Here is a 13769-nt window from a genome sequence, read left to right on the forward strand (position 1 = left end):
GCACTTAAAACAGTGCCTGGAATATTTTAATTGTAAAACAAGGGTTGGATATAATTATTGCTGTTGTTGTGGATGGTTTTGTAATTATTATATTGTAATAATAGTATCACAGCTATTATTACTATTCCTACACTCAGAGGACATGTAATCAGTCCATAAATGATCTCACAAATAATTGTTTGTTTATCACAAATAGTGATTAGGCATAAGCAGGTAGATTAGTCAGCATTCTCCAGAGGAATAGAACCAAAACTAAAACCAATAGGATAGATGATAGATCGAGAGATGGATTCAAAAGAGAGAGACGGATAGATAGATAGAGCTATCATAAGGAATTGGCTCACAAAACTATGGAGGCTGAGTAGTCCCAATAGTCCTAGGATTTGCTGGAGAGACAGGAGAGCCAATGACCTAAGTTGTGATCTGAGTGAGTCTGAAGGCAGGAGAAGACTGTTGCCCCAGCTTGAGGATAGGTAGAGAGCAAATTCTCCTTTACTCAATTTTTTGTTCTATTCAGTCCTTCAATGGATTGGATGAAGCCTGCTCACGTTGGGAGCATGCTCTGTTTTATTCAGTCTAACAATTTAAATGTGAATTTCATCCAGAACACCCTCATAGACACACTCAGAATGATATTTCACCAAATGTCTGGAAACCCATGGCCCTAGTCAAGTTGACACATAAAATTAACCACCATAAGTCCACCTCTTGTTATCTTGGCAGCAATATGCACCTGCTTAAGCCATACTTAATCTCCAAATATAGACAATAACAAGATCATAATTCCACTGAACATGATACAGCTATCTCACAAACGACCACAAATGTAGTAACCCCTTCCCTAGAAGAAAAGGTAAGACCCTTGAGTGACGTTTCAACCCTTCTCCTTGATAGCCTGTAACTTAAATACTCTGCTGCAAATTAACAGCACTGAAATCCCATGATATAAAGTCAATGCATCTTACGTTATATAAGCATATAAGAAGGCAATATTTGCTTCGTGTGTATGCATATATGCCACGTACCCACATATTCATAACAAAAATAAGAAGCAAATAGTCATGACGGTTACAGTCCTTGTTTCTGTAACTAGTCACATGGTCATAGCTGGTATTTATAGCTACCTTTCCCCATTACCCATTCTGTATTCTCTTGCCTTTATCAGGTACCTCATCTGGTCTTGGATCTTTACCTGGTGGGGTGACCTGAACCTCCATCTCTGACATAGTCCTGCCTGGATTGGATTATTACAATTTTCCATTGACCTTAATCACAGGCCATGGTCCTATTAAGGGGTACCCTAAGGGATCTCCTCTATTCCAGACAGACCTCCTCTCATCTCCATTGTGGAGTAGGAGTCCAGTTTCCCCCCTTGGTGGTCAGGATCGATCACCTGAGCCAGTCTTGTTGATTCAGAGGCATGAGGACAAGCAACATTCTTAACTTTCAGTTCAATGGAGTCATTGTCATATCCCCTAGTAAAAGGATTTCTCCACTAGAACTAAAACTCCCAGGCCAGTAAAGCATAAGGTGAAAGAATAAGAGGCAAAAATTTTGCTCGTGGATCACAGGTATGAGATATTATGGATTTGTTTCCAGACTACCACAGTAAAGTGAATGTTGCAATAAAGCAAATATCCCAGTATAGCGAATGTCACAATAAAGGGAGTCAAATGAATTTTTTGGTTCCTTAGTTCCTATAAAAGTTATTTTTACACTACACTGTAGTCTGTTAAGTGTGCAATAGCATTTATGTCTAAGAAGTTTTGTATGTAACGAAAGGAAATGATACAATGGAAACTGAAGTGAAGAATTATGAGAAAGAAAACATGAATACAAATGGAAAATTGGGACAAAGTAAAAAGATTGGGAACCAAGTTTTTGCTTAATTCCTCAGTATTAAGTGAAAATCCTCAGGAGAAAATATAACAGAAGTCCTTCTCTTATGATTTTCATGGACAACATGGTCAGAATGAAGACTGAACTGGGTTTTCAGGAGCCCCAACATCTCATTCCAGCTCTATAAGCCTCTACAAACCAACTAGGAACCCTCGGTCTCAGTGTCCTCTCATATAAAAGGACACAACATTATTAAGTGAGAAGAGCCAAGGTTAAGAATCAATAATCTTTAAATCTTTCCCTGCCACCCAACCTTGGACAATTAAACCTTTTGTGTCCTCAGTTTTTTAATCTGTTAAATGGAGATAATGTGGAACTTAAACAATATATGTGATGTGTTGAGCAGAATGCTCCATGACATTTGAAAATGTTCTATAATGGGAGCTGTTTAAAAATAAAGTATTGAAGTAAGGGATCTTTAAGGTCTCATATGGTTCTAAATTCTGATCCTTTCAATTGACTCATTTATCATATGAAATGTTAATAGCAATTACTCTTTTTTATAAGTTTTGCTAGAAGAACTTATCTCAGAATCACACAACTGATTGCATTCTTGGCTTATCCATTAGGGAACCAAAGCAAAATAAATACAAACCTTCAGCAAAACTGACTGTAAAAGTTCATAAATCCCCATAAAAGAATGGGCTACGGATGAAAAGCTTTGCCTTGTTTTCGGATGAAACTAAATTTGAGACAAAAACTTAAATGGAAATATTACAGTGTAAAAGAAAAACACGTAAGAGCTCTCTAGCTCTTTCTCCCATTTTCTGTTTTACAAAACGCAATAATAATTCTAATAAACAATTAGAAAGCTACTCTGTATGCCAAGAAATCATGACAAAAGGATAACTTTTCCAGTGAGCACCACTGAAGTTTATAGGAAGAAAACAGAATACTTTGTTTCGGGGAGATGATGCTTTGTGGGGTGGGGTGGGGAGTACCGGTTCAGGGAGAGGGGGGTCTGCGAAGACTAGATGCTGTCAACAGAATAGAAGAATGGGGATGGGATAGAGACAGGATGCACCATTTATTGAAGACCTACTAGGTGACTGCAACTGTGTCAGATGCTCCCCTCTCTTTTCCCCCTTAACTCTTTCATCATTTGGAAAAGTTGTTCAATTCTTTCTAGTTTAGCAGGAGGGAGCCGAGAGTATAAGAACTACCAAAAAGATTGAGTAATTGTTCAGGATTCAGCTGCTGATAGGTAAGTAGATATACCATGATTAGAAAATAAGTTTGTTCGACTGTAAAACTTTTACTGTTTCCCCTCTGCCAGGCTGAGAGGCTGTTTCTCTTGGGGAGCCAACTGCAAACTGATTTCAGCCGGCCTTGTTGCCATTCATCACCACCACAGGGGCGGCCGTCCTCGGGCCTGGGATACAAGGGGTTTAGCTGACCAGGCATGGGGAAGAGTTTGCATCTCTTCCTCTATCTCCTCAGGGGAATGCCAAGGTGGGAAGTAATGAAAGCAGTTTAAGCAGGTCCCAAGGGTGCTCGCAGATGGCATCTTATCACTCCTTTTTCTCAAGCTTTCGGCAGAGAGAAGAAAGGCTACTGCCAAAAATAATGTTAAAAACAACTTACGCACAACCAGTATTTTTATGCTTCATAGAGATTGTCCATGTATATGCATTTTAAATACATTTGTATTTTGCACACGCACAATCCCATTAATCTTCATGCCCATAATTTGTGGTTGTGAAGCGGGTACAAAAACAGAGGATCTAAAGAGCTAGCAAGTGCAGACACAGACACAAACCAAGGTCTCCTAACTACTTTCTCTTACAATCTCAAAACTCCCTGGAAGACATCTGTCTGTTTTAATACAATTTGCCAGTTCCACAGGGGAATTGCGAAGCTTACTTCCTATTTGAAATTAAGATCCTGTACTTCCTCAGAAGAAAGCTTCTATATACAAAACATAATGGCATAGTAATGAGCTCCCTTGACTAAATCAACCATCTATGCACACCCTCAAATATTACCCTCCCTTGGCTTCCTACTGCGTCCACAGTGAAGATCAACAGGAACAGTAGGAGGCTGGGAGAGCATAGAAATTGGAAGTTCAAAAAGGTTGAATTACATATAAGAATAAGCCCTTATGAATAGTGAAATCTTGGTTTAGAAAAACCACCTTTTTTTTGGAAGAGCCCTAGGGTGGAAAGAAGTGACCCTGTTACTTAGATACAGATCTGAAACTACAAGCAATCTCTGCCTTTTTAGTTTCTTGTCTTTCAAAATGTGCGATCCTGCTAAAACAGTCCTTGGCCAATTGAACATCCATTGAACAAAAACATAGGTGGCATTTTGAGTAGGTAGGGGATACCGAGAATATTTTTAGATGAGGCTTCTCTGTTTCATGCTAATTGTATTTGATCGCTGATATCTTGAGAGCAGTCCAGGGTATTCATGGGAGTTGGAACTAACATGTATCTACAGTTTGATGTAAGAAATAATTTCTATCCACCTTGAATTTGCTGACAACAGATGAGAAACAGTGCTGTGAAAATATAATAGGAAAATCCCTTTTGGGGCTCCGAATGAATCATGTAGCAAAAAGTGAGATTTGGGTACAATGACTGATTCATTTTTATTTATTTATTGAAAAACATCAAGAGCTAAAAAAAAAAAATGCAAGACCAATGGAATTCATCACAGATATTCAAAATTATAGATGTGAGGAAAAGAAAACATCTATGGCAACGATTCTGAACTAATAGGGAAAATGAAACATTACTTGATCTCGGATTACTTCTTTTAAATCAGCTTGGGAAATGACATAACCATATTTAATTCCTCGGAGAAGAATTGTTCAGTTCCAACCATCTGCTAAATTAAGCAGCAGTGATTATAATGAACATTTACAGCAGAACTGATTCAAAAGGGGATAATAACTTTATGTATAAAACAAAGTCCTGGGAGGCAATTGCAATCTTGAAGATGAAGATCAAAATTAGGAGAACAGATTTTTTCAGTGTACTGGAACTCTAAGGGTGGTGAAGGTCAAAGGGCACCTCGCATTTCCGTGAATTCTTTATTTCATTTTAGGGAAAACAGCCACCAAGTTATAGCACACTACCCAGTTTTCCAGATTCTTTTACCGTGTTTCATTAGACCACAATTTTCCTATTCTTTTTCAAGGTGGTAATACAGACTTTGCTTCTTCATTCTTATTTTCCCTTTCCCTGTACAGGGAAAAGAATCTCCACCATAACTTCTGACAAATCTAAGAAGAGCGAACAAATTAAAATAGCCAATCTGCCAAGAACCAGTAACCCTGAGTGGTATATTATTAATTAGTCTAACAATTATCTTCTTTGGTCTTTAAATGGATGTTCAATATTTCTGCCATTTTCTGGCAGTGTTTATGTGTATGTGCAGGTCCACACACATTTCCCATGGAACCAGTTGCCTTAGATCAGTATTACTGAGGTAAAATAATAATGATAACAAGGAAAAGAAGGAGGAAAAGGAGAAGGAAGAAAAAGAAAGTTGTGTTTTGGCCTTGCCTGCTGTGTAGAGTGTTGCCTATGTCCATTCTTCAACCAAGGAATCTATTTTTATAGCACAGGGTCCCATTATTAAATATTGACAGGGACACCTCATCAAAAAATAATAATAATGTGTTTATGTGTAGCCCCAAATTCACAAAAAATAAAATGCCTTAGAAGTTCTTTTCCCTCCCTAGACCAACAAAGCTAATATTGTCGTGGCACTAAGGCATCCGAGAGAGAACTAATTTATGTTTTAGATTTTCAAAGACATCGTTCTAATTATGTTGCTGCCCCACAGAAAGAATATGAAAGCCCAATAACAGAGGGACCTCCCTCTCCTGCCTTATACACACACCCACCACTGGGAAAGATATTGAGTCTTTGCCATCGTCTCACTTATGACGCTCCTTAACTGCACTTTACGGTCTATGGAGCAAAGAGGTCTGGAAATTGATTAAAAGCACTAATTATTATAATTGCATTTAGAGATGTGATTGGCAGGGCAGATCGCAGCAAAAATGCAAATACTTTCTCCTCTAGCAACATGCTCACATATTAATTTGCTAGAATTAAAAATTTTAAGATTACATAATGCAAATAATATTCAGATTAGGAGTCCTAGTGAGTTGAATAAACACAGAGCTCCTAAGTGTTCTTCCTTCCTTTTCTTTCATTAATTGTGCCTAGTGGAGTCAAAGTGAAGGTTTAAAAAGACTTTCTTCCTCATTCTGGGATCAGCATCCTTAATGCTGTACTGGGGTGATTCATTTCAGATAATACTGAACTTTATGAGACCCAAAGATCTGTGAGAAAGTACCACCTCTTACCTATCCATCCACCCATCCATCCATCCAACACACTTACTCATTCAACAAATACTTCTTAAATCTCTACCGTGTTCCAGGTACATAGCGAGCAAGAAAGATTTAGTTTCTTCCGTTATGTTGCTATATTATATTCAAAATGGGAAAAAACAGAATACTGAAAAAGAATGATGGATTAGATACTTTTGACAGACACTGTATTAGGTTCAACAACGAGGCAAAAATTTCACCTGAGTGCCCCTCCTGGTGATGTTTGTAACCAGCACAAATGGAATCCTAGTCTTTCTAAAGGGCTCCCAAGCTCCAGCAGGGACTCTGAGGCAGAAGTCTTCAGACCCCAGAGACCACATTGAGGGGGTGGCATGTATCTCTGCGGTGACCAGGGAAGATCAATGCCACAGCTTAGATGATGGGCAGGAGTGTCAAGAAGAGGTAAGTGCTCAGTGAAAAAGCTGGGGGTGTGCTACAGCCATACAAATGGCAGTCATTTTTGCTGAAAGACGTAGTGTTCCTCAGATGACAAATGTTAGGTTGACTAGAGTTTTGCTTGTTTAAAAATAACAGGCAGCAGGGCTGTTACTCTGATTTCAGTAAGGCTACACAGGAAGAAAGTGAATGCCTATCAGCTGGAGAGAAGGGAATAGGTGAAACCCTGATCCTGGATCTTTCTTTCCTCTCTTGAAGCAACAGCCATCTGGGGTTTTGCTTCTTCCCCAGGGCATTGCCAGTAACTGCTTTTATTCTGCAACTGCCCCTCCCCCCCACCCCCCTGGCCCCAGTCTCAGGATTCTCTCCTCCCTTCCGCTCTGTTCTTGCAGATGCTGCTCTGGGAGACAGCAATAAATTTGCAAGTAAACAGGAATTTACAATCTACTTCAATGTTTAGATACTAAAAATTGTCTTTCCACGTTAGCTCTCCCAATAGTTGGTCCATGCTGAACTGGCTCTTCAATTTTGAGGCAATATTTGCTCTGTCTTGAAGAAGAACCAGGTTCACAGCTGAGTGGGTCTTCTGGAAATGAATGCATTCAGTGAATTATTTATCAAAACTCTTGGGGATATAACCGCTGCCTTGACAATAACATAGCCTTTGAGTGAATTATGGGGTCTAGGATACTGGCCCCAAGGAATTTCTAATGAGGGCAGGAAAGTAATATGTTTTATAACCGCACTAGGGTAAGAACAAGAAAAGTGAGAGAGATGGTAGTTTTAAAGAGCGGCCTCTTTAGGCTGCTTACATTTTCATGGTCTATGCCAGGTGGATATTCAGAAATATTTTGGCAGTGAAATAATTAACAGAATAACTAAAACAATAAGCCACAGTGTGGGAATTCAATCCGTTCAGTGACTTAGGATCAGCTAGACAAAATAACTAATTTTATCAAGATCAAATTTTAGGGAGAGAGATATTTCCAGGCGTGGTTATTCAGCTCTGCACACATACGTAGCATAGAGAAGTGTTTTCTTAAGAAGTAGGACATTTGCAGCCACTGCTAAGGCATAGACGAAGTTGAAGACAGATGTTTTAATGGAAAACCATAGATCGTTTGCAAAGCTTGACCTCTCTTTGCTTTTGATCTGCCCTTATTTGAAGATCTAACATACTTTGCATGCCTGCATTTTAGATACAACTAATAGCAAATGCAAAAAAAAAAGTAGCATATACCTATGGTTTCCAGCTTTGTCACCTCACATGGAATCGTGACAATATTTCACTCAGCAAGTCTTTATTTTGTGATCTAGGAACAAAATCGTCGTATTCGCATGGTAGGATAGCAATATGAGTAACAGTTCTTGATTTCTATGATTTTGCCCTACCCACTCTGATAAATTGACACCTTCTCACAAGGGCTTTTAACTGTGGAGTTCCTGTCCTAGACATGATATTCTCCCATTCTGGTCACTTCTCTGATTCTCCCAGTGATGCCTCCTGCCCCTCAAAAGTCTAGTGTTTGATTCCAGATCTGGTGTCCTGCTTTTAGACCATTGTGTGTCCAGTCCCTGTTCCATCCTACAGCAATTAGGACATCAGATGTAGAGAGTTGACTTAATATCATCTCAAATCACAGGCACTTCCATGGGTCACAGCGCCTTGCTGCTCTATGCTTTTACGGATCTATGGTAATATGACTTTCATTTTATTATTATTATTTTTAAAACTTTCATGCCTTTGCCCTAGATCTCCATTGGTCTATTGGGGTTTGGGAGCTGGACTGGAGGATCCAGAATCTCCTGTCTAACATTACTCACAAATGTTTCTCTGACTGTTTCATTTCCAGTGACGATTTATTGAGCACCTATGTACTAGAGATTGTGCTGGTTGCTAAAAACAGAGTTTTGGACAAAACATCATTTTGCCCTAAGGAGGCTTACAATACATCATCTTTGCCCTCAGGGGCCTTAGGGAGTGATAGATACAAATAAGTAAACCAATCAATAAATTATTGTTTAAAGAAAGATATTGAAGAAATAATCACAAATGTAAACATTGTTTCAAAAAGGGAAGTAGAGAGTGCCATGAGGAGGTATAAAGAGGGAAAATTAATCTCAGAAGGTCAGGGAAGGATCCTTGAGGAAATAACATTTAGGCTGAGATCTGAGGATGAGAAGGAATTAAATAGGTAAGTGGCTGTGGGAGAAATTGGGAAAAAAGCAATGATGCCTCAAGTAGAGGTAAAATGTATAAGATCCTATACCCCCAGAGAGTGAACCCCATTTGAGGAGGTCAGACAAGAGCAGTATGCTTTCTTCAGTGAGACTGGAAAGGTCAATGAAAACCAGATCTGGGTGGGAGGGGGCAGGGGCAGGCCTTTAAGTCTCAGTAAAAGGCTTGGATATTGTTCTAAGGTAATGAGAACTCATTGAAAACCTTACTTAAAAAACTTTAAATCGTGAAATATTCTACAAATACAAAATAATATGAAAAACAATGCATTAGATGACTCTAGTCATCATGGAGCTTGTTATTTTGCTTCACTTCTTTTTGTACAAATAAAATGTTTCATTTCAGCTAAAATCTCAAATCCATATCCTTTCTCCTCCCTCCCTCCCTTTTTTACCAAATAACCACAATCCTAAAATTAGAGTTTATCATTCTTGTGCAATGATGAGGTATCTAGTGAAGCTCAAAATATATAATCCATGTGACCCTGCAATTTGTCTTCTTGCTATCTTTTTTAGAGAAGCCTTCACACATGAGAGACGTTTTCAAGAAACTTAAACACTGCATAGTTCAGTGCAATAAAAAGTGGTACTAACATAATAGCCCTCAGTAGAGAGATGAATAAAGAAATCCTGGTTTAGTCCCACAATAGAACCCTATACATCAGTTGAAAAAATGCCTTACATCTTATGAATTGATGAGGATAACACTAAAAAATAAGATGCTTAGTTAAAAAGGCAAGTTCCAGAAGAATACACAGTATATATTTCATGTATGAAAAATCTAAAAGCATAAAAAATAGTATCTCTTATTTATGGAGGCAGATATATATAGTAAAAATATAAAAACATTAAAAACTTCTAAGCAGGGAGATACTGCATTTTAAAAGCTCACTCTGGCTATAGGCTTGAGAATGCAATCACCAGGGTAGACCAGTTAGGAAACTATTTTGGTAGGGTAGTTGAACAATGACTGTAACTCTGATTAGTGAGAAAAGTAGAGTGATTCTAGAGCTATTTATAAAGTAGAATTTTTAGGATATGGTGTTGAGCTATGAGGGTGTGAGGGATGGGAAAGAATCAAGTGACTTTCGAGTTCCTGGCTTGAATAATTTGGTCACTTGCCCTTCTATTTACTGATACAGAAGACAAGGATTGGGGTGACAACTTTGGGAGTGGGCAGAGGTAATAACCAACTTTTGAAAAATTAATTTGGGTTGCTTTCCCCAAGCAGAGATGTCAGAGATATATAGACATGGGTCTAATGGTCAGTAGGAAATTTGGAAATGAAGATGGTTTGTGAGTCATCAGCACACAGTGTGGAAAGTAATTAATTTTGATTGGATAGAGTACACGGGATTTGGAGAAAATATGGGCTAGGACTGAGCCCTTTGGGATACTACGATGTCATGCTTGCAATGGAAGCTGAGGAGAGGCCATAGAAATCAGAGAAAAGGGAGGGGGAATATGGAGTCAGGAAGGCCAAGGGAGTAAGTAATTTCCATAAAAAGGCTGTGGCTGTGAGTTTTGAGTGCTGATGATACTTTAAACAAGAGAAAGGATGAAAAGTATCTGTTGTAGATTGCTATGTACCAGTCATTGGTAATCTGGAAGTGAGCATTTTTAATGTTAATTGTACTTCAAATACATACATACATATACACATACATGAATATTTTCAGAACAATGTTTGGGCTAAAAGCTATGTAGGGTAGGTTGACAATTAAAAGGAGGAGTGGAAATGGAGGCAAGATGTACAGACATGTGGAATAGTTTGGGAAGGAAGGGACAAAATAGGCAGGTGCTGAAGGCCTAGGAAGAGGATGAAAGGAATAAGTGCTTCATTTTTTCAAATATCTGCTTCTTTAAGGTGTGGCAAATTTGGACTTGTTTAAGTGGTAGTGGGAAGGATTCAGTAAAGAGGGAGGGGCTGAAGATGTGGGACAAGGAAGATAACCGGTGGGTGAGTTCCCCAAAAACTTGAAGGGTGAAATCCAAATCATTCGACAATGATTTGATGTTGAATTAATTAAGAAACGAACGTGAAGAAGGATGTCATTTCTCCTGAAACAGTGTTAAAGGGAAGAGAGATGTCGGGGAGGTCACTAGGTTTACTGATTTGGGTAGTGGGAAGTTGAGGGTTTTCATATCTGATGGCTTCTGATAGCTCTCTGAGGTGGGAGGTAAAAATATCTGAGGGACTTCGAGGTTTTAGGAAAGCAGAGTTTGCAATGGTTGTTGGGGAGGATTGGAATGAATGTTAGGTAGGGAAACAACACAGAATTTCTGTCACTGTTTAGTTCCAAGTTGAGTTTGGAGAATTTGGATTTATGGTGGTGCTAATCTCCTTGGACCACACTGTGTATCTACACTCTATCCTCTTTGGATTAATTCTTGCACAAGAGTCTCTTCATTTTCTCCTACAGACAGACTACCCTTCCAGATGTGCCACACATGGCTGAATTTACAGTCACTATAAAGCACTGGTCAGTTTCTGGGAACCCACGCTATTTTCTTAAACTGTGTCCAGCGTAGTTGGAAAACCCTATATGATGTCGATAGTGTAAAGCTTAGCTATTTCTAAGTGTTTCATAGGCATTCATGAACTACCAAGTTTGTTGTGTTCTTAAGCACTGAAGGAGCAATTGGGTATTTCAAAGCTCTCTATAAATGACAATGTGAGACGAAAAGAGTACCATTTTTTATGAACAGTTACATAGACTGTGACACAGGTTTCATCAGCTCTACTAGAAATAAGAGATCTGCGATGTGCCTCTAGAGTGTAGCAATGTTTACGTTGCACCCATTTTTATTGTTGTTGTCATTTCGGCAAACTTTTAATATGGGAAAATGTAATAGGTATTCAGAAGTCTGAGAACACTGAGGAATATTCTAATATGGTTACTGTGGTCTGATTGACTCAGCAGCATATTGACACACATTTGGTTTTCCATATATTCAAAAGAACCAATGTTTTCTTTTTAAAAGTGACTTCATCTTCCATCATAAATGTCTCTACTCTAAGGTCTGGTGAGAGAATTCCTTGGAAACCAAAGAACATTTAGTCATTTAGTGTGTATGTGGGTGTTTTTCTCTTTAATTTATGAAGTCCTTTGAGCAAGTAAATTAAAAAGTGGTGTGTTCATATTCCACATTTGAGAATTTGTTTTATAAGCAAGTTTATAATTTATGGCGTTTGTGATCTTCTGGGAAACTTTTAGTTATATCTGTGCCACGCAAACTACTTGAAGCATTTTTGCTGGATTTTGATCAGAAGGATATAGAATGATCTCCAGTTGTGGAGTAAGAAAACTTGGTTCTAGTTTCAGCTCTGATACTAACAACTATAACCTTGACTAACTCTTTGTCTGAGCCCTAGTTTCCTATTCCGTGAAAAGAGGAGTTTTATTAGGTGACTTTTAAAATATTTTCCAGATCTGAATGTCAGTTTCAGGAGTTGATACAGCTGTTTGGCAGCATTAAAAAAAAAAGGCTAAATATCGTTAAGATTATTAATTCTTACATGGCACAATGTAAAATGTGCATGCTCAAGCTGGGGTTTAAGGTCATAGTATTCATTCATTCACTCATACCTTTATTGAATAGTGAGTATAAGAAATTTGGGAAGCAGTGTTGAACAAGAAATGTATCAGTCCTCGGGCAGTTCTTGTTGTAGCGGGAAAGACAGACATGTTAGCCAATTATTGAAATAAATACAAGTGATCCTGCAATAATATCTATATCCCAATCTTCTCCTCGTAGCATATCCAACGTCCTATATGGAATCATTTGGTTATCTTATGGCATTTCAAACTCACACAAATGACTGTAAAACCTATTTTTTCTTTTTTTTTTTTTTTGAAATAACACCACTATTCACCGACTTGCTCCAGTAGAAATCTAGAATATTGCCTGATTTCTTCCTCTTCTTCATTATTTGCATTTAATCCATCAGCAAGCTGATCAAATTACATTCAGAGATTTCAATTCCCAAGGCTTCCACCCTAGTCCACCGTCAAACCTTTCCTGGATCCTTGTAAGAACCTCCTTACTGCTTTCCCTATTTCTAATTTTTGTCCCATTCTAAACTATTCCCAAAATGAAACCAAGATTAATGTGTGAAACACAAATTCAATCATGGTACCTCCATTCTTGGAGCCTCTATTGGCTTCCTATCGTATCTCACATGGAAGCCAAGTACCGGCATGATCTTCTCCTTCCCACAGCCCCAGTATCACCATGACACTCTCCCTCCTGACCATAAAGTCAGCCTGGTTTCAATTTCTAGTATCTTTTTCTCAGAGATAACTTACCTTACTCTCTAGATTGTACTTTCTCACTTCTTTTTGTATTTTACTACCACCTGCTCTTTTCCCTTCACAGCACTTAACCATAACTTCTAGCTTGGCCATATTTTTATTCCCTTATTTATTGTTTGGCTTACCCACTAGAATGACATCTCTATTAAGGGCAAGAGATTTGTTAGTTTCATTTACTTAGCATCTTCATGCTTATTGTGTAACTCATTAAATATTACTTGAAAAAAATCAGCCTAGTTATTATGACTTTTTTCTATTTTGCAACCTGAAAATATTGAGGAAATGAAAGCAGTAGGCATGTCTTGACATTTCTTATCAATAATGTGTCTAAGGCTATTACCAATTATGCAAAGATTGGCATGATTAAGATAACAATTTGCAATTTGTTTATTATATCATTCTTCATTCTTTAAAACCATGCATCTATGAAAAACCATAAAAGGAGAAATTCTTAATTAGACCAAATCCAATTCTATTTTAGTAGTCGTTCATATAGCAAGTTGTAGAAGAATTTTAATTAGTAATGTGTTTAATGACTAACAATTTTTCACACCATTCAACTTTGACTCTTG

The sequence above is a fragment of the Canis lupus genome, chromosome 13 (assembly GCF_048164855.1).
Source record: "Canis lupus baileyi chromosome 13, mCanLup2.hap1, whole genome shotgun sequence".
NCBI classification, from domain to species: Eukaryota; Metazoa; Chordata; class Mammalia; order Carnivora; family Canidae; genus Canis; species Canis lupus.